General features: G+C 35.9%; 1 protein-coding gene across 1 annotated transcript in view; it reads left to right on the plus strand.

Annotated features, from left to right (window-relative positions):
• The window catches only part of LOC133520815 (bone morphogenetic protein 1), a 139,609-nt gene that overhangs the window by 1,057 nt on the left and 121,795 nt on the right, over nucleotides 1-16,757 (plus strand). The window lies entirely within an intron of this gene.

The raw sequence follows: 16,757 nt of genomic DNA on the forward strand, positions 1-16,757 counted from the left end.
AATGACAAAGTTCCGAAGTAACATACACACAAACCAAAAAACCTTTCAATTGAATACCTCCTTTTTTGAAATCAAATGTAGCTAGGATGTTACTCAAACATATTTATTAAATAGCTAGCTATGATTATGCGCACAGCCAAATTCCCGCCAATTGACAGATACGTCCACCACCAGATTAAATCTATCAGAAATATCTATGTCTAGTAATACTGCAATGTTCTGTCGCCAGAATCGGCACTAGCACAAGGCTAAAACCATAGAGTAACTTATATAACTATTTACTATGCCTTAAACAGTTTTGTATAGAAAAATAAATGGCGCGGACGCGTGCGACGTATTTCACTTATATTATAATCATACTGTGCAAGACTGCACAACCTTTTATATAATTTTACCTTTTTTTACTTATTTTTGTCTATGGTTTTTTATACTGTTTTTGTCTATTTTTACTATTTGTCAGATTACATTTTGTTTCTCAAAGAAAACCAGTGCTTTTTACTTAAGTCCACTAAACATACAATGGCACCAGCGTGCGTAATGGGCACCCTTACGTACCGATATCACAGAATAAATAATAGTACTACCATACAGAAAGGAAACTTCCTACAAAGCCGAAGTTTGACAGCGATTCAGGGCCGAATCATGATGTCCCTTTCTATATGGAACTATCCCTTTCAGCTATTTAGGGTTGTCAAAATCAAGTAATTATCTTATCTGTGGTTGTGCACGCAAATACACGTCAAGTTGAGCCAACCCTAATAATTGCTCGGAGCAATGCCGAGCTGAACGGAACCGAGAAAGCCCGAACGCTCTAGTTTCCTCCCCCTGTCTACATATATCTATAGCTAATATGTATTTGCATAGAGTCCAATTATACATCTTTCTCCTTTACAAAGTCAAGCCAGTCCAAAAATACACCGATTTAAGAGAAAAATAAATTGTACGTAATTTTTTGTCGCGAAAAAGTTTGTTGATGACACATTTATGTCTCCGTTTTCCCTAATTGCAAAGTTAGAACAAATTGCGGAATTTATTTTCAGACGACAAAGTGAAAAATGTTTCATGATGGAACTTGGAATAATTATATTTAATTGGACTATTATTATTAGACTAAAAAAATATGCAAGGTATTATTGAGATCATTGGGGCAAAATACTTTTTAATACCGAATAGAAATTGTGTGCAAATTTTGTTTCGAGAGACAAATTAGTAAATTAATAAAAGATAACATTTCTTTTCTTTTTATATCTATTCAGAATATTTATAATGTTTTCTATAATAGTCTAAATATCATCGCTGCAGCGAAGTTTTCACGATAACTATATTATGTATGCCCGTAACTGTAAGTTATGAATTAAAAAAAAAACAATTCTAGAAATTGCCATGCTTCACGTTTTTATTTGAATAGTTTGCGTTACAATGTGAGATAATTAAATTAAATTATAAAAAATGTATGCCTCATGCATGTAGCAATTTTTCATTCGTCGATTGAAAATTGTCAATAAAACGTCTTGAAAAAGGCTCATCATGATTTCTTATTTTGAAAGGTTCTCTAAAACATTACCAACAATAGGGGATACTCGTATTACTCAAAACACTGCATAGGGGGCGTCTATAGAACATATTGAGGGCTTACCGCGAAACCAGAAAATAGAAGTTTCGTTATCTGCCTTTTTTTAATACTACGTCGGTGGCAAACAAGCATACGGCCCGCCTGATGGTAAGCAGTCTCCGTAGCCTATGTACGCCTGCAATTCCAGAGGAGTTACATGCGCGTTGCCGACCCTAAACACGCCCCCCCCCCCCTCGTTGAGCTCTGGCAACCTTACTCACCGGCAGGAACACAACACTATGAGTAGGGTCTAGTGTTATTTGGCTGCGGTTTTCTGTAAGGTGAACGTACTTCCCCAGTTGGACTCTGCTCTAGATCTGGAATGACATCCACTGGCCGTGTCCTACCACACAAAGCGAGATGACATTCACAATGCCCATATCTAGAGATACAGAGAAAGTTTTCTCGCTATATGTATAAAAGGATCTACGGATACTATCCACTTCTTTTCCCCTCGATGTTTGTGTCGGGAATGGTGGGATTGGATACGCTAGAACTGCGACGTAAAATATTATTAGTGATCCATTACTATAACTTGTTGCGAAACAGAATCAGTAATGTTAAGGTGCTTGAGCGGATAGGATTGCTCGCTCCAGCGCCGAGGACGTGCGTATTAGGCGCCAGTGAGGGCGGCGCTTTGCCTCCGCGACGCCGGAGAAGACTGTTCGCCGTGGGCGGGGTGCGTACGCGTCAAACCAACAATGCTCCCACCAATCGGGCACTCTCACTCCTAAACGAACTATCAATCCAAAGACCTGATGTTGATGTCTTTTATGACTCCCCAGGATCGTTCTCCACAGCTTTATATATGTTTTTGAGTGATTGTACCTAGTTTGTAATGTTTAACTATTTGTGGATATTGTAAATAATTCTAATTATTAATATTATTATTTAACATGTAAGTGCTTTGGTGCCTGAACTGTAAGCTTGTGTGTTGCATGAATAAACAATAAACAATAAACAATATCTAGACGCCCATATCTTTTGGACGTAGTTTAAGGACGTACCCGGGTCCAAAATGTCCGGTGCCTCATTATCACTCATGCATATTCGACCGATAAAGCATAACCGACCGGTCTCTGTAAACACACCGCCTTGATGCATCAATGTAATAGTGAAAACTTCTCAAAAAACTATTAAAGGCATAGTATGTATAAGTTACTCTATGGTTTACAACTACGATGTCGCCGGCGGCATTTCCAGACCGATACGACTTTCAAGGAAAGAGCCCACTCCCATCTTAAAGCCGGCAACGCACTTACAACTCCTCTGGTGTTGCAGGTGTCCATGAGCGGCGATAATCGCTTATCAGGTGATCCGTTTGCTCGTTTGCCTCCTATAAAAAAATGTGATAGTGCTGCTCTCTGGCGGCAGAACATTGCAGTCATACTCCCTATTGTTTTGCCGAATGTCATTTCACAACCAATTACATATTCGCACAATTTCATTTTGCCGTATTTTCAATGCAACTGAACATAGTTGTTGGTGATGGAAAGATGCAGATTCTTGATATAAACATTTAATTCGGAAAGTTACATGCTAACGTTATTATTTCGGATTATTCTTGAGGGATGCGCGCGCGCGATCGTGATGGTGGTTGTATAGGCTCCGGTGCAACTTCTGGGAAAGATGGAGAAAAGAATATCTGGCCGAACTGCAACAAAGAACAAAATGGCGTTCCCACAATCCATTCACATTTGCGCATCCCTCAAGAATAATCCAAAATAATAACGTTAGCATGTAACTTTCCGAAATTAAATGTTTATATCAAGAATCTGCATCTTTCCATCACCAACATAGTAATTCGTATGATCTCCTAACATTTAACAACTGTATATTTAGAAAACAACTACAACGTAAATGGCCGTTGGGTCATTATTTGACAAACTGGGGCAACGGGTTAATCTAGTAATCTCAAGATCCATCCAAAACGACCGTATTAATCAAATGCGTGGTCACTGCGCACACTTAACCAGTTGTTTCTAGGACCATGCACTATTTAACTGAATCATGGCTCGTGACTCGTTTACGCAAAAATAAACTGTGAAAATATTTTTAATACTTTTGGGAACTGTGCTTTCAATTTGGACTCGTCGAAACGAAGACCATAAAACAAAGTTTAGCTTTACGATGTATTAATCTACTACGGTACTGGGCCGGACACATCTGCCTTATGCCAAATCACTTTTGGACCAAGTAAACTACCGAACGAAGACCAGACTTACCTGCGGCGTCACGGCAGACCTGGAAGGAGATGGCGGCACGACCTTGACGTCTTTCGAAAATATTGGCCTAATATTGCCATAGACAGAGATGCATAGAAGAAAGCGAGGGAGACTTTTGCCCAGCAATGGGACACAATAGGCTAACAAATAATTAATTAATTATTTATTTGTTCGGGCGGTGAACTATTAATAGTTCACCCCGAACTATGAACTCGCGGTCCCTACCAATGTATCCACACTATGGCCACTCATACTTTATTGCAAAGAAATTGACCAAAATAGCAAGACCCCTCACAAATAGCTTTTAGGATTCCTAGGCTCTTCTAGCTCCATAACCCCTTGATCGAGCCTGCTCATAATTTACTGACTAAAATATAATGCCCTATACGTTTACCGAAAATCATTTAAATAAAAACTCATTTACTTAAGTTATTGCCCATAAAACTATCCTCTGATAGGACATGCCCCTAGCCATCACTGTGTTTCAAGTTGAATGTAAGAACTTCGCTACGCCTCGCTCGTTCGATAATAAGCCTATCAAAAGACCGGGATATATAGGCCCGTGAAATCCAAGGAGATACAAATAATAAGCTACCAAGTTCCACTATCCACCTCCTGATTCCATCATCAGATCCGTTTGATGGTACCGATTTACCGAATTAATATACCTATTGATTGGATATATAGGTTATCTGGAAGAGATCGCTCTTTGGCGATAAGACCGCCCGTTGTCTACTATAGTCTAAGTTGTATGTTTAAATTTGTATGTCATTATGTTCTTTCATATTGGTGAGCAATAAAGAATATTTGTATTGTATTGGCATGTAAATTACATGTTCTTACAGGGTTTCTTATCATTATCAATACGATTATTACTATTATTAGAACTATTATATTATTTAGGTACCTAAAATAGGTAGTAAATAATTCCAGTTTTGAATGATTCACGGTTAGTTACAATATAAAATAAAAGGTAATCATGGTTTATATCCCGTTCGATTTAAGTCTAGGTAGTAATTTAATTACATTTTTTACACAATTCGGTATTGAGAAGAGTAATATCTGGTGCTTTCAAGATGATAATTAATGAATGAGTCTCAATTCTATTGCAGAAGTACGGTACCTTTATATTCCTTTTGTCGTAAAATCTTGAATTCATGACTCTTGATATAACAAGATGTTCATATTGAAGCCAGGTGCGCACAACATTTCAATTGTTCAATTGTAGGGCCCGCAGGAGATGTAGAATTAGTTTTACTAGAATTTGACTTTCAATGTAGTAATAATTGTTTTGCTTGCATTATAGCTTTTATAGGCACCTAACTCGGCCATTTGAAGGAATGTTTTTTTGATACCTTAAATAATACAAGAAATCAAAAATAATTTAATAATTATGATTGATCTTGCCTGTTTCTAAAGCAAATTGTTTTTAAATCGGAAACTCAATTTGTTCTTACAATAACGGATAAGTACCTAATTAATTGATTGATGTATAAACAATGTATTCATTGATTGAAGATAATATTTCAAAAATTTTGGTAGCTATTTATAACTTATGCTGTACGTAGGAAGGTACATTATACAATACAACACAATACAAACACTTCTTCTGCAGAAAACAATATTATGATGAATAGGTACAGTCACCATCAAATACTCTGTAGCACTCAGAGCGCCAAATATATCATAAGAAATCTTTATGCGGTCTTATCGCTACAAAGCAGAAAATACATCATTATATTAAAGTATTATAAAAAAAAAATATTTTAATTTTATTTTATGTAATTTATATGGAAATATTTTGATTATTTGTTGTTTTGTGTTTTTGTATAGGTATATGGATCTTGTCCGAAATAAATGCTTTTTTTTATTTTATTAATATACCTACACGTATGCTGCCTAACTACAGGGTATTTTAAGTAAATCCGTTAACGTTAATAAATTAATTCCCATAGCTCTCATAGCAACAGTAAAGATACAGTTAACCGTAAACTTAAGATCGGATAACCCTCAATAGGGTTACCTTTAAAAAGCCTTTCAATGAAAAGAGTTTTCCGTCCTTGGTCCCGGGTTTCGGAACACTAAAGTTAGTTTAAATTTCTTTGAACTTCGGTAAGCCAACCACTCATTGATAATATGTATATGGAGTATATAATCTGATTAGGGTGCGTAGCCAAGATGACGGTAGTCTCTCTCTGTCACTCCATTAGTGCAACAGTGACATTGGCGTTTCGTTCGGTACGGAGCATAAGCGATTGGCATCTTTGCTTCGCACCCTGATTATGTCATAATAAAGCCAGAACCACACTCGTTTATACTATTTTAAATATTATTATTTTTTTGCATATGTCCGCTATAAGTATGTACAATCAGCATGAATAGTAGCGTACGAAACAAAGTATCTGCCACCATGGAATACTTTCCCAAATAAAGAAAACTCTCTACAGTAAACGTTCAAAAGTATCTGTCAAGGCGGGATTCTACGGTACTGTGCGGCCCAATCACTTTTGTACTGAATATGATTCTGCCGCACAGTGCCGCACACTGGTGGAATTCCGCCTTTACAGTCCAATTGATCTATATTCAGAGGCATATCCCTTTTTGTAAAAACATATTGAATGAAAAGGGCCTCGCAGATGTGACTTCGCCTCGGCTAGATTAGTTCACGCTACGCCACTGCTAGCAGAGATGTGACTTATTTGAAATACTTGTATTTAAAATACAAATACAAAATACCTATTTTGTATTAAAATATGTTTTGAAGAAAACAATTTTGTATTTTATTTGAAATAGTTATTGAAACCTATTTTCGATTTTCAAAATACAAAATACTTGGTATTAGGTAATGTAGGTAGGAGTTACAATCTCTTCTGACGTTACAATACTAGCTGTAAAATAATACATATCAAAATGAATGCTTTTGATAATTGACCGTTAAAAACCACCACTTAAAATCACATTCTACCGGTTAACTCGAGGAAACATCTCGAAATTTGCACTCTAGAGGACTGATTGACACACTGTTTTTAAAGAATAATAAAGACAGCGTCTCCAACTCGGAAATTCCGAGTAAACTTTTTACTTCAGACTAGGTATTCACTATTTAGAGTAGGCCTTTTCTCGCAAAGTACCTATTTGATTGAATAAAAATTATTTTAAAAATACCTATTTTGTATTTTAAATAAAAAAATAAAAACTATTTTGTATTTTGCATTTGAAATAGTATATCAAGGAAGTATTTCGATTTTGTATTTGAATACTTTTTAAAAACTATTTTTCACATCTCTGACTGCTAATAGTGAATGGTATGTATGTACATACTTTGGACGCCTAGTCAGATCCGCTATACTCAAAAAACGTAAAGACCTCTCATGAATTTGATTGCAACAATAAATGTATTACCAGAGATCTTTGAATCAAGCACAAAACGTCCATCCCTGATGCCGTTACCTTTAATATCTTTGTGGATGTCCTACATACGACAAAACATTTTTAGTTCCTGTCAATGTGACTCTTAAAACAACTCGCATAGAGTTTATATTCCTTGTGTTCCTTTGTTGGAACCTTTGTATTTTCAAGTAACGATATTTAAAATGAAACGTGTGATGTCGTTGGGTCCAGGTGGCGTGTGGTTTGGGCAATTAACGTTTTTTGTAGATTTTGCGGAAATGTGAGAAGAAATTTAAGAGTTACGGATGTTTTTTATACATGGCACTCCTTTAAAAGTGTGCTACAATATACTTATTATATACTTTAACAAACTACTAAAACTGTGGCCCTAGTGAAAAAGGGTACAAGTCCCTGGCAGCGCAGGTGTAAAGGGGTGTAAGTTCCACGTAACACTTATGCCCTTATACACCTAAACTGCCAGAGACTTGTACCCTTTTTCACTAGGGCCACAGTATTTTACAAACCAATAACCGGGCCGGATACCAGTGATATCAGTTAATTTTAAGTCTTTTCTTATATTAAAACCCTGTAGAAAAATTTCAAAGTTTCGAACGAAGTATTGAAAACCGACCCCTGAATACAGACTTTAGAAGATTTTGTTGAAATAACGTTATGACGACATAACGTTGTTTCAACAAAAAGCTTGTAAAGTCTGTTTTCAAGGGTCGGTTGCCAATACTTCGAATATTTTATTTTATTATATTAGTTTGTATATTGAGGTTGGATCGAATCCCGGCTCTTAACAATTAGTTTCTTAAAACTATTCTACCTACAAATATTTACTTTTCAGTGAAGTAAAATACCGAAAACACATAAATTCAAAACTGTCTCAAGAGGAAGGTCGATTTTTTTTCCAATTTGTAGGTATTGAACAGCTTTTGATACAACCTTAGTTACGTAAGTTAGTTTATCAAATCCCTAGCGAAAATCCCGTCTTCCATTCCTAGTTTAATTTCCGTCTTAAATATATAACTCACAGTATTCAGTTAAGGTAATTCCGAGTATATTATTATAATTAAACAGGATAAATTGCTCCACGACGCGTAGACCCGAAATAACCTGCCTTCCTGACTCTTAGCTACATTTACATTGTAAATGTCTGTTTGTCTTCGTTATTATATTAAATGCATAACAGCCGTATGAGGAATCAGTTTGAATTTGGAATTTATTGCGCGGGAATATGTTAGAGTTTTCAACGACTAGAAGGAAAATAGCTTTGCGATCCTAGCGAAATAACGGTACTTTTCTATGAAATTCCATTTCGGGAGAAAAGTTTTCAACTAACTAAATCTTAACTAAAAAAAACATGGAGAATGGAAAATATTTTGAAGTGGAAAAAGGTTTTTTTTGTATAGACTATCACGTCGTATACTTCCCTCTTAAAACTGTATTGCAAAGGTTATTAGTATGGTCAAAGAGTTGATTATAATAGAGAGATAAAGTTTATGAAAAAACGTCGCCTTTAGTTTGACATCCAAAATAGATAGCGTCAACTTTTGACAGTTAGAGTTACCGAAAAATTTATGGAGCTATACAGCGCCATCTCGTTTGCCTATCAAATCCGAAGCATGAAATTGTCTTAGATTTTACGCATCTTACTCAATCAATGTATATTTGGTATGGCGCTAACATGCTCTTCATGTTACATCCGCAATACATCTGATTTGTAGAGAAAACTGGTGACGGGAAATTATATGTATTATAATGACATAAAAGTACCCACATTGATTATACACAGTACACGTATATATTCAGTACGTTGCGAAGATTTATGACCCACGCTGTGGTAACCATTTAAATTTCAACCCAAGCAATTTGTATAATTCCATAGCGACTAACTACGCCGGGAAATGTGACGTGCGAGCGACGTTTTTGGAGATTAACCTGTGAAAGTTTAATTAAAAGGTAAAATATTTGTATAAATTAATTACAGTAATTTAGACTGAGTGGTAATATCCTAATTATTCATATTGCCATTCCCTTTAAAATATAAACGGTGTATTTTTTTAACACATCCGTCGCAAATAAGCATACACAATAAATATCAGGACAATTGTACTCAGATCGACTTAATCCACAGTAAGCTCAATTAAGCTTGTGATGTGGGTACTAGACGCTATATATAAATACTTATATACATCCATTATTCAGGAACAAAATAATTATATTTGTGATACACAAAAAAAATGCCCTTACCGGAATTCGAGCCCGAGATCGCCTGCTTCGTAGGCAGGGCCACTATCGACTAGGCCAGGAGCCCGTCAAAATATATTATTATTATATATATTCATATATCGTAAATATTTGTTGAGTTGTGCATTCGCAAAGGCAGCGTATAGCTGATACGTGCACATCAATATCCTGCACTTGTATTTTGTCCATTTATAAAATGTTTTTCGAGTCAGTTTTTAAAAGAGTTCACTGAGGGTGCACCGATTACGGATTCGGGCAAACTGTTCCACACTTTCACTACGCGGTTAAATAGAAAGCGTCGTTTTGGGTTGCCACTACTCTGCGTCCGTGTCAGCTTCAGAGAATGTCCTCTCAGTCTATCACACATATTCTGAGTGAAGATATTACTTAATTAAATTAAACGGGTACCTACATTGTAGTGTCATGTATGTATTTTGTGTTTCTATTAATTCACCGCATTGCTTTGTTCCTCCAAGGTTGTCAAGCCCAATTCATTTAACCTATCTTCGTATGGTCGGTTGCGAAGTTTTGTTGCTCTTTTTTGGACTCTTTCAATAAGAATAGGTAATGTTTTTTCGAAAATATGGATTCCAAATTTGGAAGGCTTATTCCAATATATGTCTTATAGAATATAATGAAGAGATTCGTATCCATACGTAACAAAAATCTTTCCTATCAACAGATGATAAAAGGTATTAAAATATAGACACGGAAAATGTGTTAAAATTATGTACACACGACTTATCAATTTGTGAATACCGGTTTGTTTGAGAAATCAGCTTAATTTAAGCTCAAGAATGCCTTGAAATAAACGGAACTAAAAATAATGATAAAATAGAATTTTCTGGTCTAGCGATATTTTTCATAAAAGTCTTCACTTATGTAACAGTTTAGTTCATTACCTGTATCTTACCTTTGCACCTAAATGTACGACTAATATTCATTGCAAAACATAATCAATTACTTGACCTTTTAATATTATAAACATGTATGTAATTATATGAGTAAAGTTAAATTAAACTAGCCATTAAAGTCGGACGTATCAGTAACTTTACTAATTAAGTTTGACTAAAATTAATGAACGCTGTAATTATTATATGGTTTCAAATATAAAATAGCAGGTAATTATATATTGTGACTACACGAAATAACACTGTGTAGGAACCGACTAAATTTTCATATGCCTATGTAGATACTTCTTTACAATTTCGCAGTTTTATTTAAAACAGAATAAAAGAAGAGGATGGATCGACTATTTTTCGTTATTATTTTGTCCCGTCAGAAAGGAGACAATGGGAGCACAGTTTTTTAAAAGGAATGTACATATTTATAAATATTTATATATTATATATATATCCTTGCTTAAGTACCCTCAACACAAGCCTTATTGAGCTTACTGTGGGACTTAGCAATTTGTGTAATAATGTCCTATAATATTTATGTATTTATTTATACAACAATCTTGTAATGAACGACTGTTTATTACTAAATAACGTAAGATACAATATACATGAACATGGAGACGGTAAAGAAGCAAATAAAAAAAGCTGCAGCCTTCAGTAGTAGTGATATGAAGAGGTAGTAGAAGAGAAGGGTCTTGGGGGACTTTCAGTATATGGGGGCCTACCGCAAAAACGAAAACTCGCAAATTGCGGGGATCTTTATCTTTTATTCTCACCAAGACGTAATTAGAGTGACAGAGAAAAATGCCGGCAATTGACGAATTTCGGTTTTCGCGGTAGGCCCCATGATTCCTGCACCATCTTCGCACTCAAAAGCTTTAATGTGTCATCTTGTGCCTCTGACTCTTATCTTCTAATGTGCTTAATATATGGATCATTGTTGAAAGGCCTTATAACTACCACAAAAATGCATGCTTGCTTAATCTAAATACTAAAAAACACTGTTTTAAGACTGACTCAGGAGAACGTAACCTCATGGTAACACCATACCATTACCATTACACGTACACATAATACCATTATTACATGCATTTTAGGCGTTTGCTGCTGTTTTATTTAAAAAAATTATGTGCAACGGTACTTTATTGGGTCTTAATTTCTAAGGTCTTTATAAAAATGTAGGGCTAAGACGGTCGGCTCTTTATCACTTCAGCGCGAAAGTGACGGGCATAGTGACAAGTGATAAAAATGGAACCATGCTGCCACCGCTGGACCTCGTTCTCGTATTGTATTTTTTTATATATTTATTACAGATTAATCACAATTACAGAATATTTGATCAAAAAGTATCGTTAAACCACAATGGTTTGTCTCGATACTCCATTCCGCAGTATTTAATAATTAGAACTTCGGTGCTTGAATTTTAAGAACCCTTATTATGTGCTCTGCTTCTTCATATTTAAGAGCTGTGCTCTCGTCGGTGGAGCAATTCCAACTCGTCCGTTCCTCTGCCTACTCCTTAACCTGCTGCTATTTCACGATAATATAAATATTTTTTTCTCGGTCTTCCTCTTTTTCTCTCTATTTTACCTTCTATGATGTTTTTAAGGAACAGATCGTGTCGTAGCAGATGTCCAATTAGTACCCCTCGTCTATTGCCTTTATTATATTTCTTTTCTTTTTAATCCTATCTATAAATCTCATATTTGATATTTTTCCTGTCCCTTACATTCTCCGCCAATACCACATTTCGAAGCATTCCAATCTTTTTCTATCTCTTTGTGTCAGTGTCCACGTTTCGCACCTTTATTATTATGTACCTGTTGCATAAAAAATAAAAATAAATACCCACCGTGTTTATGTTGGAAAAATATAAAAACAAAAACATGTCTACATTTTCCAGGGATGGAGGCTTGGTTTAAGTTTTTCACAAATACGATCCATTGCTTTGCGAGTGATGTGTTAAATAAAATTCAATGATAACGCACAGTTCCGATATTCAATTTTATGGGATGCAGTGGAGATTTATCAAATATATGGAAATCAATTTACGTGGAGTACAGTCTGCGTCGATTTTTTTTTACACCAGCTCGTAACAGATCTCTTTATTCTTCAAAAACTGATGAGAACGTTGCATTTTATCAACACGAGTGACAAAGTAATTTGATTCAAATTTTGAGTTGTTTCCACATGTTGGTTTGTAGGATTGACTTTTAGCTGATAATTTTGAATGATTAATACGAGTATTTAACAGCATTCATTTGGGTTTGATTTGTAATGTTATATAATCGTTGACAGAAAACACCAATCGAAAAATCAAAGTTCAAAGTTTTTTATTTGCTAGAATCATGGTCAAGTACAATGTTATGGACTTAAAATAACATGCATCAACACTATTCACCATTTTTTGTGACAAATTAAAATATACAATATGAAATTAATTCAATTAAAATAAAATTAATATTATTACAATTAAATTAATATTATTGCAATGGTCGAATTTAATGGGCACCACGGTCTCAGTTGTGTGCGGTGTGTGGGACGAATACCTAGGCACCCATAGATTTATAACTAGCCTAGATGCCTAGTCTGTACATCCCTAGTGAAGCCATTTCGAGTACGACATTATGTCGCCCTCGTGTCATCGTATCCGAACGGCCCTCGCAGTACTCAAGGTCGAGTTGGTTTGTGTACACCTCCCGGTTATAAATTAAAAAATACAAGAAAGATGGTTATTTGTGCGGTGAATTGGTGCCACAACACATCAGTGAATAAAAACAAACCGCCTGATATAACATTTCACGCGTAAGTATCCAGTTTAATGTGATATTTTTACGTAATTGTAAATACAAAAATCCAAATTTTCGTCAGCCGCCATTACTTATAAATGTTGCCAGGTGATATGAATCTTTTTTCCTCCAAATGAGGCATGACGATTACATTGATAAAATTAATATGCTTGCTTTAAGTTCCTTGTATGACTATAGAAAATATTCTTTTTTAGTTTTTCATTCTTTTATTTCAAATTATGTTTTGTCTTTTATAAAATTACAGTTTAAATTCATATTTTTATTTTGTGTGATATTCGTTTTAGATTTCCGACTAATCCGCTTCTGTCTGCGAGATGGACGGAAAAAATTAGATTAAATAGGAACGATGCAATATGGAAACCGACTAAACATAGTCGAATATGCTCTCGCCATTTTGATGAGCAAGTAAAGTAAATTTTATTTGTGGAACACAGGTGTTACAGTTAAGGTCTGTAAAAACGAAACGCAACTGTCACTGTCGCACTTATATGGAAGACTGATAGAGAGACACAAAGCGTTTCGTTGTTCGAAGCAATAGCGATTGCCACCTTGGCTAGGCCTGCAGGTACAATTACGAGTACTGACGATAAATAGTTATTTGTTTTACAAGTGGAAAAGTTGTTGTTTAACCGCTCGTGCTAATATTGCTACTCGAGCTAAATAAAGATCCAAAACGTCGAAAAATGGAATCTTGAGCGTTGCGAGGGTTTCAAGTTACGAGAGTTAAACAAATTTTGCCCCAAGTGAAACACAAAACTTTTCACCACACCAACCCGAAGAAAATATTAGTCAAATAAAATCAAACCAAATCAAATCCAAATGATCGTCATTAAATATTTATGATTTAAAATCATTATTCCAAAGTCAATTCTACCAGCTATTATCTGTGAACATTTGTAAAATAAAAAAATAAACGTCTTTTTATTTAAACATTATTTCACAAAGTACAGAAATGCAAAGTCCTTAAAAGAAACCTTGAAAGCTTTTGCTACAAATTTAATATCTACATACACACTCCTAAATGATTGATAGCCAAGTATAAGGATGTGGTTAAAATCCATCTACTTTAAGGGGAATAAATGAACTCTGGCAACCCATTTTTGTATATATGTGTGTGTCGCTGAGCGTAAGACACGAGCGCCGTACGCACACATCGATCGAGTTTCGGCTTCACTTTTGGCAGATTAGCCTTATGAGGACTAACTGTCTATGTGTGATAGGTCAGTGTAGGCACCAAGCTATTAATGAGCTGATTCGACGCGCTTTGGTCTCGGCAAACATACCCTGTATTTTGGAACCCCCTGGTTTAAGCCGGCCAGATGGCAAGAGGCCGGACGGTCTAACACTGGTCCCGTGGGCAAAAGGTCGGAGCCTGCTGTGGGATGCCACATGTGTGTGTACTTTTGCTCCACTCATGTCAGCCACACAAGTAAGAAGGCAGGTGCAGCGGCTGAGGCTGCTGCTAAGTTTAAACACGGGAAATACGCCAACCTCGGACCAGTGTATGTCGCTGTCGAGACGGCTGGGCCATGGTGCGCCGAGGCCAAGAAGCTGGTTAGAGAGATTGGACGCCGGTTGAGGGACAGAGGCTGCGACCCCCGGGCTGGATCTTATCTGGTCCAACAAATATCCTTAGCCATTCAGCGTGGCAACGCAGCTGGCATATTTGAAACGTTTGGGCCAGGTAGGGAACAGTTCGGGGCTTAAAAGTAAATTTTTGACGGGGCTAATAGTTTGTGGGGTATTTTTATTTTATTTCTGTATTCATTTTATTTTAATCTACTGTTTCTGTACAATATTATGTTGTAATTATTTATAATTCATGTATTAAATTAAAATAAAATAAAATCACAGTCATAAAGAATATACAAATTTACGATTTGAAAGCTAAATTATATATAGACGATCTGTCTGGCCTGGTGCGGTGCGGACCTAGTCGGTGTCCCTGCCCATGAAGCTGATGGTCCCGGGGTCAAATCCTGTTGAGGGCATTTGTTTGTGTGATGAGCACGGATATTTGTTCGTCAGCCATAGGTGTTTTCTATGTATTTAATTATTTGTATATTATATATAAGGTTAGGTTAGTGGTTTATCACCCATCGTTGCGAATTTCCTACTTTCCGCACTTGTGTCGTAAACGTAAATAACTATTACAGTACATAATTATTATGGTGCTACTTTCCCGCACGCGTGCGGTAATGAGCACTTTCCGTGCATATGTCGAAACTTTCAAGAGACATATGTACTGTAAAACGTTGTAAGATACACGTGCGAATAGGTAATTCGCAACTAGTGTTGATTGAATACACCCCCTTCGGTCGTGTTTTAATTTATCACCACTCGTTGCGAATTTCCTATTTTCTGCACTTGTATCGTAAATAACTATTGTCCACGTGTAACGATTCCATACAGTAGTTCTTTTTACCTTAGAGAATTTGTTACGTGTTTGATGTTATGTTGTCACGATCTTGAATATCGCTCACGCTGATTGGTGCATTAAGGGGGTCCGGATAACGCCAATGACCTTCGATCTGAATCCCTTAGTTTTCTAAAGTTTTTTGTTGCTTATCATATTTACAGCAACGGCTAAAAGCAATATAGTATACCATATTTACTTCAAAGTTCACTGTCTTCGAGATATTTGGCATCAAAGTTAAACAATTTTAGGCCAAAAAAACTGGTTTACTGGCCATAACTTTTGTGTTAATTAGTTTAAAATTAAAATCTCTGACCAGTTTTTAGAGACGTCAAAGACGAACCCTAACTTGTAGTATTCGTACATGTAAAATCCTTCACAGCAAGAGTGCTGTGAAGGATTTTACATGTACGAATACTAGTACCGAAAAGTGTTTTTTTAGACAATGTTTAAAAAAATATATAAAAAAATAAGTATTCATTTCTTTCAAAATTTGGTAGACCAGAATGGAGATAAAAGATTGAAGAACCGATAGCAGTTTTTCTATAATTCTATCTATAGTGCAAATGTAGGAGTAACGACACAAAACTAGTCAAAAATCGATTAAACCCCGGGGAGCCCCGTATGAAGTAAAAGTCGCAGGTGAGATGCGTGCCGATCACCAAGACGTATGTCAACGTCTATTGGTAGTTCGTGTCATCCATGATGACGCGCAGATTAATCAAATCTGATCTTTAATAACATGACAATACGGTTGTAAATGACACAATTTATACATGACCGAATTTCTAAAGGGCTCAATCGTCCATATAACCCCAATAGCGAACAGTTACCAAAACTATTTGCTATCATCCCAACACAAAGAAAGCTAGAGCACTCTATTATTGGAATATATCTCTTATCATTCCCTGATAGCTACTGCCCGCTGCCAATACCATACAAATCACAACGGCCCAACTCCGGCTGGCAAATAGCAAAAAAGAACCGTAACATTATGAGATAAAGTTTGTTTTTCTATAAAGGTGTGTGGGCGGTTGTGCAATAAGAGTGAATGTCTAGGGTCAAAGAACAGTGGCTGATTACATCGAATTGACAGTCCTTAGAATATTACGGTTTACATTATTTTATAGCATTGAATTTATTTAAAAG

The sequence above is a fragment of the Cydia pomonella genome, chromosome 8, assembly GCF_033807575.1.
Source record: "Cydia pomonella isolate Wapato2018A chromosome 8, ilCydPomo1, whole genome shotgun sequence".
In the NCBI taxonomy this organism is placed as follows: domain Eukaryota; kingdom Metazoa; phylum Arthropoda; class Insecta; order Lepidoptera; family Tortricidae; genus Cydia; species Cydia pomonella.